Consider the following 12,358-nt stretch of genomic DNA (forward strand, 5'->3'; position numbering starts at 1 on the left):
TTCACTGCTGAATTCTACAAAACATTTAAAGAATAACTAATACCAGTCCTACTGAAACTATTCTGAAAATAGAGGAGGAGGAAATACTTCCCAACTCGTTTTACGAGACCAGTATTACCTTGATACCAAAATCAAACCAAGACACATCAGATAAAGAAAACTACAAACCAATGTGTTGGATGAATATTGATGAAAAAAATCCTAGACAAAACACAAGCAAACAGAATTCAACAATACATTAGAAAGGTTTTTCATCATGACCAAGTGGGATTTCCTCCTGGGATGCAAAGACAGTTCAACATACAGAAATCAGTCAATGTGATACATCTTATCAACAGAATGAAGGATAAAAACCATATGATTATTTCAATTGATGCTGAAAAAACGTGATAAAATTCAACATCTTTTCATAATAGAAAGCCCTTAAAAACTGGGCATAGAAGGAACATATCTCAACGTAATTAAAGCCATATACTACAGATCCACAGCTAGTATCATACTGAATGGGGAAGAACTGAAAGCCTTTCCTTGCAGATCTGGAACACGACAAGAATGTCCACTGTCACCACTGTTATTCAACATGGTACTGGAAGTCCTAGCTAGAGCAATCAGACGAGAAAGATACAAAGGGCATCCAAATTGTAAAGGAATAAGTCCAATTATTCTTGTTTGTAGATAATATGCTCTTGTATTGGGAAAAACCTAAAGACTCCACAAGAAAACTATTAGAATTCATAAACAAATTCAGTAAAGCTCAGAATACAAAATCAGCACACAAAAATCAGTAGCATTTCTATATGCCAACAATGAACAACGTGAAAGGAAATAAAAAAGTAATTTTACTTACAGTAGGCATAAATAAAATTAAATACCTAGGAATTGAGAACAAAAAGTGAAAGATCTCTGCCATGAAAACTATGAATCACTGACAAAAGAAATTGAAGAGGATACCAGAAAATAGAAAACAATTTCTTGTTGATGGATTGGAATAATCATTATTGTTAAGATGTCCATGCTACCCAAAGCAATCTACAGATTCAGTGCAATCCCTACCAAAATAACAATGACAACAAATAGAAAAAATCAATCCTAATATATATCTGGAACCACAAAAGATCCAGAATAGCCAAAGCTATCCTACCTAAGAAAAATAAAAACCAACCAACGAACCAACCAACCAACCAAACAAACAAAACTGGAGCAATCACATTACCTGATTTCAAGTTATACTGCAGGGCTATATTAACGAAAGCCAGCATGGTACTGGAATAAAAACAGACACATAGACCAATGGAACATTATAGAGTACCCAGAAACAAATTCACACTCCTTCAGCGAACTGATTTTCTACAAAGGTGCCAAGAACTCATTTTCTACGTTTTCTACAAAAGTGCCAAGAGCTTTCTGGGGAAAAGACAGTCTCCTCAATAAATGGTGCTGAAAACTGGATATTCACATGCAGAAGAACAAAACTGGATCTCTATCACTCACCATGTATAAAAATAAAATCAAAATGGATTAAAGACTTACATTCAAGATCTCAAACTATGAAACTACTACAAGAAAACATTGGGGAAAGTTTCTGGGACATTGATTTGGGCAAAAATGTTTTGAGTAATACCCCACAAGCACAAGCAACCAAGGCAAACATTAACAAGTGGAATCACACCAAGTTAAAAAGCTTCTGCACAGCAAGAGAAACAATCAACAAAGTGAAGAGAGGGTCCACAGAATGGGAGAAAATATTTGGAGTCTACCCATCTATCAAGGGATTAATAACCAGAATATATAGGGAGCTCAAACAACTCTATAGGAAAAAATCTAATAATGTGATTAAAAATGAGCAAAAGACCTAAATAGGCTTTTCTCAAAAGGAGACATACAAATGGTAAACACGCATATGACAAAAATGCTCAACATTATTGATTATCACAGAAATGCAAATCAAAACTACAACAAGATATCATCTCACCCCAGTTAAAATGGTTTCTAGCCAAAAGATAGGCAATAACTAATACTGGCAAGAACGTGGAGAAAATGAGACCCATGTACACCGTTGGGAATGTAAATTAGTATGACAACAGAGAACCGTTTGGAGGTTCCTCAAAAACCTAAAAACAGAGCTACCATATGATCCGGCAATCTTACTGCTGGGTATGTACCTCCCAAAAGGAAACCAGTTTATTGAAGAGATATCTGAATTCCTATGTTTGTTACAGCACTGTTTACATTAGCTGAGATTTGGAAGCAACCTAAGTGTCCATCAACAGATGGTGCATATATACACAATATAAGACAATGTGGTGCATATACACAATGGAATACTATTCAGCCATAAAAAAGAATGTCATTTCCAACAACATGGATGGAACTGGAGGCCATTATGTTAAGTAAAAGAGGCCAGGCACAGAAAGACAGACATCTCATGTTTTCACTTATCTGTAGGATCTAAATATCAAAACAATTGAACTCATGGATAGCGAGTAGAGAGATGGTTACCAGAGGCTAGGAAGGGTAGTGAGGAACTTGGGTGGAGGTGGAGATAGTTAATGGGTTTAAAAAAGTAGAATGGCAGGGCGTGGTGGCTCACACGTGTAATCCCAGCACTTTGGGAGGCGGAGGCGGGAGGATCACGAGGTCGGGAGATTGAGAACATCCTGGCTAACACAGTGAAACCCCATCTCTATTAATTACAAAAAATTAGCCAGGCGCAGTGGCGGGCGCCTATAGTCCCAGCTACTCGGGAGGCTCAGGCAGGAGAATGGCGTGAACCCGGGAGGGGGAGCTTGCAGTGAGCGAAGATCGCACCACTGCACTCTAGCCTGGGTGACAAGGTGGGCAGATCATGGGGTCAGGAGATTGAGACCATCCTGGCTAACACGGTGAAACCCCGTCTCTACTAAAAAAAATACAAAAAGTTAGCCAAGCGTGGTGGCGGGTGCCTGTAGTCCCAGCTACTCGGGACGCTGAGGCGGGAGAATGGCGGGAACCCGGGAGGCGGAGCTTGCAGTGAACCGAGATGGTGCCACTGCACTCCAGGCTGGGCAACAAAGTGAGACTCCGTCTCAAAACAAACAAACAAAAAAAAACAAAAAAAGAAAACCAAAAAAATTAGAATGAATATGAATGAGCATGGCCTACTATTTGATAGCACAATAGTACTATAGTCAATAATAATTGTATATTTTAAAATAAAGCATGTAATTGGATTGTTTGTAACTCAAAGGATAAATGCTTGAGGGGATTGATACCTCATTCTCCATGAAGTGCTTATTTCACATTGCATGTCTGTATCAAAACATCTTATGTGCCCCATAAATATATACATCTACTCTGTGCCCACAGAAATAAAAAAATGAGTCTTCTAATCCAGAAACATAGTATAATTGTCCATATATTTAGGCCTTTGCTTTCTACTGATAGTGTTTGCTGTTTTAAGTAGAAGTAGGTGTTTCACACCCTTCATTACAATTTTCCAATAATACTTTCTATTTTTACTGTAAATGACATTGTTTAATTTTAATCTCCATTTTTCTTGATAGCATAGATATAATTGGTATTTCACATTAACTTTTTATTCTCTGACTTTGTAAAATTCACTTATTTAATCTGGTATTTGATTTCTGAAATCCTTAGTATTTTCTATATATTGAATCCCATCGTCTACAAATAGAGCAATTTTAATTATTTCTTTCCTATCTATTGCTTCTAATGTTTTGTTTTTGCCTTATTGAATAGGTTAGAACAGTGTTGAATAAAAGTGGGAGAATAGATATCCTTGGCCTATTCCTAATCTTGGGTAAAAAGCATTCAGCTCTTCATAATTAAGGTTTGTTTAAAAAGATTTTTTTTTTTTATCATGTAAGTTTTTCTCCATTCCTAGTTTGCTAAAAGTTTTTATCATGAGCAGGTGTTAAATTTTGTCAACTATTTTTCATTTGTTCCTATTGAAATGATCTTATAGTATGCTCTTTCGTACTATTAACACAGTAAATTACACTGATAGGTTTTCATGTGTTGAAACTCAGTTAATTGTGATTTTATTATTCCTTTTACAAATTGCTAAATCTGTTTTGATCATATTTTGTGAAAGATTTTTGTGTTTCTGTTTGTGAAGTTAGTTGTAATTTTTGTGTTATCCTTGTCTGTTTTTCTTCTTTTAAGCATCAGGGTAATATTGGTCTCATAAAATGAGTTGAAAATGTTTTTCTCCCCTATTTCATGAAAGAGTTTGTGTAAGATTGACATTATTTCTTCTTTAAATGTTTGATATAAATAACCAACGAAGACATATGTGTCTGCAATTATTTTCATGAAAGGTTTTTTACTATCAGTTGAATGGAATGTCTTTCAATGAATATTCAGTGCATGTGAATACAAAATATTAGGATATTCAGATTTTCTATTTCACATGTGTCAGTCTGGTGTTTTGTAAATTATTTTTGTCTAGTATTAATATAGGTACTTTAGCTTTCTTATACTTATTGTTTTCATGGTGTATCATTTTCTGTCTTTTTACCTTTACCTTATTTGTGTCTTTATGTTTAGATTCTTGTAAACATAATACAGCGGAATCTTGCTTTTTATCCAGTCTGCTTTTCAATTATAGCGTTTAATCCATTTACTTTCAATGTAATAATTGATGTGGTTACCACTGGCTCTACCATTTTACTGTGTTTTCTCTTTAAAATATCTCTTATTTGTCCTCTTTCCCTTGATTTTTTGTTAAGGATTTTTGTTCCATTCTATCTCTTCTTCTTTGCCTTTTTAGTAAGCAAAATTAAAAAAAAAATTGAATAATTGTCTTAGGAGATTATAATATGCTTCAAAAGCTTACTTGAGTCTACTTTGAACTAGTATGATTCTATTTCAAGTATCATGGAAAAGCCATATAATAATATACTTGCTTTTACTCCTTCCCATCATTTGTGTTATTGCTGTCGTATATTTTATATCCACATATGTATTAAGCCCTGTAATACATATTATTATTTTCTCTTTAAATAGTCAAATTTTGTTACTTAGAATTTTTTTATATTTATTAAAATAGTTCTTCAAACATTTTTGACACATTTCATTCTTGTAAAAGCATGAGAAGAAAATGTAAGTAAAATAAATTGGTTGAGGAATCTAATGTAATAACTACATCCCAGCTGCCACCTGGTTGACAGCGATCTTAAAGACCATTCTGATTTCAAAGATGTTAAAATGTGAAATAACTGGGTGTGATGACTTGTACCTGTAATCTCAGCTACTTGGGAGGATTGCAGAAGCTCAGTAGTTCAAGACCACCCTGGGCAACATGACAAGACATTGTTTCAAAAAGGAAGTAAAATAATATAAACATAAAGTCCTGTGTACCCATCATCTTGCTTAAAAAATAGAACAATTCTCAACACTATCAAAATTCCTGTATATTCCTCCCTGATCACATCTCTTTCCTTTCAGTCAAGAGAAAAGCACTAGCTAGATTTTGTATTTATCATTCTCTTGCATTTTTCTATAATTTTAATAAATATGTACTCAAAAATATAATTGGTGTTGTTCTTGAACTATTTTATGATATGACCATAACATGTGTTTGGTGATTTGCTTTTTGTAAACTCAATATTACGTGAGAATCATCCACACCAATACCCATTTTTATTATTCATTTTCACATTTGTATAGTATTTCACCATATGCATATGTCCAAATTCATCAATGCTTCTTTTGATGGACATTAAGGAATGTTTATAGTATTTTGTCATTACAGATTATTTCGCTGTAAAGATTCTTCTCTCCTAGAACATATTTGAGAGTTTCTCTATATTATAACCAATGGGTGGGATTGCTAGGCCTAGGTGATAAGAGTTGTCAACTCCGATTGCCATCAAAATCTGCTGCATCCTTCTTTCTCCCCTGAATATTTTTGCTTGGTTTATAGCCTTGGCTAAATATCTATTCAGGAACCTTTAATAAAAAGAAAGAAAAGGAGAGGAAAATGAAAAGAAAGAGGTAATGGTTCCTTCTAGCCTGAAATCTGGACTTTTTTCAGACATAGTTTTGAGAAACCAAAGCCAGAAAGAGAATAAGACAATCATTGATATTGTCTCTATTGGGTATAGGTGTGAGGTGGGGCTGCACTTGGAGAGTAGAGACTCAGGCTACAGCATAGTTGAAATCACAGAAGCTACTAAGAAGTCACTACTAGATTTGAGGACATAAAAATTCAAACAGAAGAGAGCATTTCATTTTTATGAAATTTAAACTGTGTCAAGAAAGCTGAAATCGGCTGTCTTAAAATACTTCCCTGAACCCTAGTCACTATTACAACTTCCTGCTCGTTTTCCTATTTAACAGGCTTCAAAGGCAACTATCTTCTTGGTCTAAGTTATCATAGCACCAGGGACCTCAGCCTTTCACTCTTCACTCTTGTTTCTTCACGATGACTTCCATATTGTTTCTTCAACAATCTTAGACATGTCCATCTCTCCACTTTGTGTTGCAATGACTGATTTTGTAGTCCGATTGGCTTTAAATTTTCTCAAGAAAGAGTTTTTTGTACTAGGGCTCTTAAAGAATCTGAACTAGTTGTAGATTGGCTCTTCTCCAATACCTCAGATGTGCTATACTGCTTTGCAGTGGGTCTTTGCAGTGGGTGCTTTTGTAGGGATAGGAGCAGTGTCTGCTGGCCCTGTACTGTACTACCTTCTTCCTTTTAGTCTTCTCTAGTAGTTCCATGGTGTATTAGTCAGGGTTCTCTAGAGGGACAGAACTAATAGGATGGATATATATATATATGAGAGTTATATAGGATATATATGATATATATATATGAGTTATATAGGATATATATGATATATATATGAGTTATATAGGATATATATATAGGAGTTTATATATATATATATATAGGAGTATATATGTGTGTGTATATATATATATACGACTCCTATATATATATATGTGTATATATATAGGAGTCGTATATATATATACACACACACATATATACTCCTATATATATATATAAACTCCTATATATATATAAACTCCTATATATATATAGGAGTCCTATGTGTGTGTGTGTGTATATATATATATATATGTGTCCTATGTGTGTGTGTATATATATATAGGAGTTCAATAAATATATATATATAATATATATATACACACATATAATATATATATACACATATATATACACATATATGTATATATACATATATATGTATATATGTATACATATATGTGTGTGTGTGTATATATATATAGGATATATATATATATAGGAGTTCGATAAGGAGTGTTAACTCATACAATCACAACGTCCCACAATTCGTTGTCTGCAAGCTGAGGGGCAAGGAAGGCAGTCCAAGTCCCAAAGCTGAAGAACTTGGAATCCCGTGTTTGAGGGCAGAAAGCAACCAGCCTGGGAGAACGATGTAGGCTGGGAGGCTAAGGCAGTCTAGCTTTTTCATGTTTTTCTGCCTGCTTTATATTCAGGCCGTGGTGGCAGCTGATTATACGGTGTCCACCCAGATTAAGGGTGGGTCTGCCTTTCCCAGCCCAGTGACTCAAATGTTAATCTTCTTTGGCAACACCCTCACAGACACACCCAGGATCAATATTTTGCCTCCTTCAGTTCAATCAAGTTGACACTCGGTATTAACCACCACACATGGCTAGCTAAGGATGAGTGGGAGAATGATTTTCAAATTGACTTTTCTTCCCCTGTCCTGCAGTGGCTTTAACGCCTCCTATGGGGAAGGGAATTCCTCCTGCTGGGAATTTTTTATTCTTTCTTTCTGTTATGGGCTAAGTTGTCACACTTCCCCATTCCCATGCCAAAGCCTTAACTTCCACTGTGAATGGAATGTATTTGGAGACAAGGATCCGGAGGCCAGTAAGGTTATATGAGGTCAAAAAATGGAGTCCTAGTCAGATAAAATTGGTGCACATCCATCCAGTAAAGGCCCTGTTAAGATGTTACCAGAAGGTGGGCTTCTGCAAGCCAGGAAGGGAGCTTTCACCAGAAACTGAATCAACTGGAAAGTTGTTTTTGTACTTCTCAGCATCCAGAACTCTGAGAACATAAATTTCTTTTGTTTAAGCAAATTTGTCTATGGTATTTTGTCATGGCAGCACAAGCAGACTAATACGACTCATTTCTTCCAGGTTTCAGCATTGAGCTGGGATTCTTTCTGGCTCCCACTCATTTACTTATGTAGTCTTTACTACAACAGTTGCAAGGTTGCAACAGTTGATTCTGTTATTTTTTGTTTGTTTGCAATCGCAGTTATGCTGTGTGATTAAAGAGACAGCTCTGCCAACATGCTGAAAGCATCCATTAATATATGCTTGCAGCACCTTCCATGACCATAGGAAGACCCACTGGGGACATGTTGACAACACATGCAAGGACCATGCTGGGTCGATTTCTTCTGGCATGCTCAGTGACTGGTCCTGCCATGGTTCCTTCTGTCTGTCTTGAGCCTGCTGACTGGGTTGCTGTCTGTAGTACCTGCATTTCCCTGCTGCTACCACCTTTGCTGCTCCTGTTGTTGTACTTCTCTCTTCCTAATGCTGCTGCTATTGCTCTCCCCTCTTCCCAAGGAGGAGGGAATGTAGAGTTTATAATTAGGAGAAACTTTATATGATCAAGTCTAATCTACCATTTGATGCAGAAATCTCTCTGGAATACTCCTGTCAAACAATAATTTCTGTTTTGCATGAACAGTTTCAGTGCCAGGGAAAGTACCACTACAGTAAGTACACTTGTACTTTTATATTTTGCATACTTGCAAGAATATTTTTGTAGAAAAATGTCTAGAAGTAAGACTGGGTTTAAGACATATGCACACTTTACATTTTGATGGCTACTAACAAATTTTACATGTGTATATACATGTGTTACTACTGATTTGCTCTTTCAAAGCATCTGACATCATATTCCCAAGTCAGTACTGAAGCTTATTGCTGCTACCGCTTGGTCATCTCCATTTGGTGTGCAGCTAGGATGGCTTGAGTATATCTCTAACCCTTCGCTATGGCCTCAGAGATAAATCGTTTTTTCCCAAATGGGCAAATAGTCTTTCCCATGCTTATGAAATGCAACACAGCTGCAGGTAAAATGTATGACCAATGCCAACCTACAGGCATAATTGCTACTTCTTATGAACATAAACAGAGTTCCTTACAAAATTAAAGCAAAGATGCCTTGCTAGCTTTAAGGCCATTGTAGGCATGTGGGTTCTTTTTTTGGTGACCCAGCAATGTCTAGCATGCTTTTTACAGCCTGTAGTTGTTTGGGCCAGCAGCAGGACACTAAATAGCGGAAGGAGAGGCTAGTAAATGCAACAACCGCAGTAACCATTTGGACAGGGTTATGTACGTCAGTCCCTTTCCCTTGTTGCCAACTTGAATAAAGGTGGTTTCAAACACTTGTGCATTCTTGAATATATTATTTTTCTCCTCGTATAGTTATTACTACAGGTCCACTGTTAAGGTATTGAACATGTCCACTGAATCATTGCTTTGGGCAATGTAGTTCAGTAACACAGGTTGATTGCTCATGGCTATCTTTTATTAAGACAGTTCTACTTCTGCTTTTTGATGCAATAAACCACAGATTATAATGGTAGAGAGTGACTTCAAGTGCTTACTTACTGCCCTCATGGGTTGGTTTTTGTGTTCTACTGCTCTGTGTTAACTGCTGCCATCATGTAGTTCACTGTCCTTTCTTCAGCAGACATCCCTTCAGGGTAGGGCCAACATCTGCCTGCACAGGACAGAGGTAGACCCTGCTGGAGATGGGCAAGAATGAGGCATGCATGTGTGTAGTTAGTAGTTTTATGAAGAAATTAAGAAATAACAAGTAGAGCACTCTCTACTTGTTACTCACATATTTACCTTTTTGCTTTTCTTCATTCTTTTGTGTAATTTTAAGTTTTATTTGATATCATTTGCCTTCAGATAAACACTATCTTGGGGATTTCTTGTGGTTCAAATGATTTGGGTTTACTGATGATGAATTCTTTCAGCTCCTATTTATTTGAAAGTGTCTTTATTTTGCCTTTATTCCTGATGAATATTTTTGTAGGATATGGAATTCCAAGTGATATTTTTCAGTACTTAATTTTTTTTTACTCTCATCATCTAATTTACATTGTTTCTGATATAAAGTTAGTGATAATATTTACATGTTACCCTATATGTAAGGTGTCTTTTTATTTGACTTAAGATTTTTTTCCTTGGCTTTGATTTTCAGCAATTTGACTAGAATAATCTTACATGTGGTTTTATCACTGTTTATTTTACTTAACATTTGTTGATTTTCTTGGGTCTGAGGGTTGATATGTTTTCATTAAATTTGAAAAATTTTTTAGCGGTTATTTCTTCAACTTTTTTTCCTGAACTAGTCTTTTTTCTTCACTTCTGGGTTCCACTTACATGTACATTAGATCAGTTGTCCCCAACCTTTTTGGCATGTGGTGGAGGGGGAAATGTGGGGGATGGTTTCAGGCTGAAACTGTTCCACCTCAGATCATCAGGCATTAGATTCTCACAAGGAGCATGCAACCGAGATCCCTTGCATGTGCAGTTCACAAAAGGATTCGCACTCCTATGAGAAACTAATGCTACTGCTGATCTGACAGGAGGCAGAACACAGGCGGTAACACTCACTTGCTGTGTTAGACTACACATTATCACAAAGATTACAGAACCTGTGCTGTTTCCGTTATTGCTTGTCTGTTTAATTTTATTTTTTTCTCTGTGTGCTTTAGATTGGTTATTTTCCATACCAGTTCAAGTTCATTGCTTTTCATCAGTCTGCTGTTAAAATCATTCAATAAATATCAGATATTGTATTTTTTAATTTAGAATTCCTTTCAGTTCTCTTTTATAGTTTTTTACCTGTTAAATCCCCCGCATCTGTTTACTGATAATATTTGCCAATTCTTTTAGAGTCTTAAATATATTTATGATACAATTTTTATTGTCATTTTCTCCTAAGTCCCAAATCTGTGTCTTCTCTTGATCTGTTTCTGGTTAGTATTTTGTCGTCCTGGTTATGAGTCACATTTTTCTATTTTTTTGCAACATATTTAAATGTATACTGGATATTATGAATGCTACAAAGTCTACATTTTCTTGTTTTCCTTTAAAGGATATTGAATCTTGTTCTGGAGGGCAGTTAATTTTGTTTGTAGGCTTTGTGACCTTTCTGGGATGTTAACTAAAAGCCTGGGGTTTTCAGCATTTTTGGTTGATTCTATTTCTGACATGCCCTAGCACTATATACCCTCCAGAATCTTACTTCAGCTCACAGTCTCCATTAGCTGTTTGCTGCTAAGCCTCATGGAGTCTTGTGTGGCTTAATATTTGCTCAAACACTCAAGGTAATTCCTATACAAATTTCTATCATTCTTTTACTGTTTAGCTCTTTCCTCTCTAGTACCCTAACATGTAACTTTCAACGATCTCAGCATCCCCATATTCTGATGTCAGTTTCCTCTGCCTAGTGATAGTCTGTTCTGTTTTTTCCCTGCTTCCCTGTGCTGCTGCTTGGAAAGTGCCCCAAAGCCGATGTGAATGTAATGCTCACTGTATAGTTCTTTTTTCTCAAGGATCACAGCCCTGCACTGGTTGTGGTTCGACACCTGAAGACAGTTGTTATAAATATGTTGTTATAATCATGTCATATTATCAAACCTGATTTTGAATCCAAACTACAATTTTTTAGTGTTGTGACTCTGGAGAAGCTTCTGAAATTATTGGTGTCTTGGTTTTCTTATCTCTTAGAAGAAAATAGTTCCCAATTAACTATAATGTAAAATGTAACATAGGCCTGCCACTGTAGTTCATTAACAAGTGTTATTTTCATGTCCTCTTTTCCCATCTCTATTTTACTTTCATCTTGGCAGAAGAGCACAGTACTTGCCCCAAATAACTAAACCTTTCAGTTTTCTCTGAATTTTTAAGGACAATGGTATGAAGAAAATAATGAGGCTCCTTGGGGAAGAGCACTCTTGAGAAGAACTATTTGTTCTGAATCCTGAAGTGCTTGAAATCCCATGAACACGTCACCATGAACACTAATACTGAGGTGTTCTTACCACTCATAATCTTCCTCTATGTGTATAGAGACTTATTATCCTCCTGTAGCTTTCAGAATAACTAATAGCCTGCTCTAGGCTTAAAGGGAGATTTTTGCCTAAATGTGGTTCTATGTGTAAGTCTTTAAAAGAGGTAAAAAATTGTTCAGTGGAGCAATGCAGAGATGGTTTTAAAACTTTAAAAACTCTTATCCAGACTCCACGAGCCTTGACAATTGCTTTATTTTAAGGTATTTTTAAAATTTTAAGAACTA

This window comes from Pongo pygmaeus, chromosome 13 (assembly GCF_028885625.2).
Source record: "Pongo pygmaeus isolate AG05252 chromosome 13, NHGRI_mPonPyg2-v2.0_pri, whole genome shotgun sequence".
NCBI lineage: Eukaryota > Metazoa > Chordata > Mammalia > Primates > Hominidae > Pongo > Pongo pygmaeus.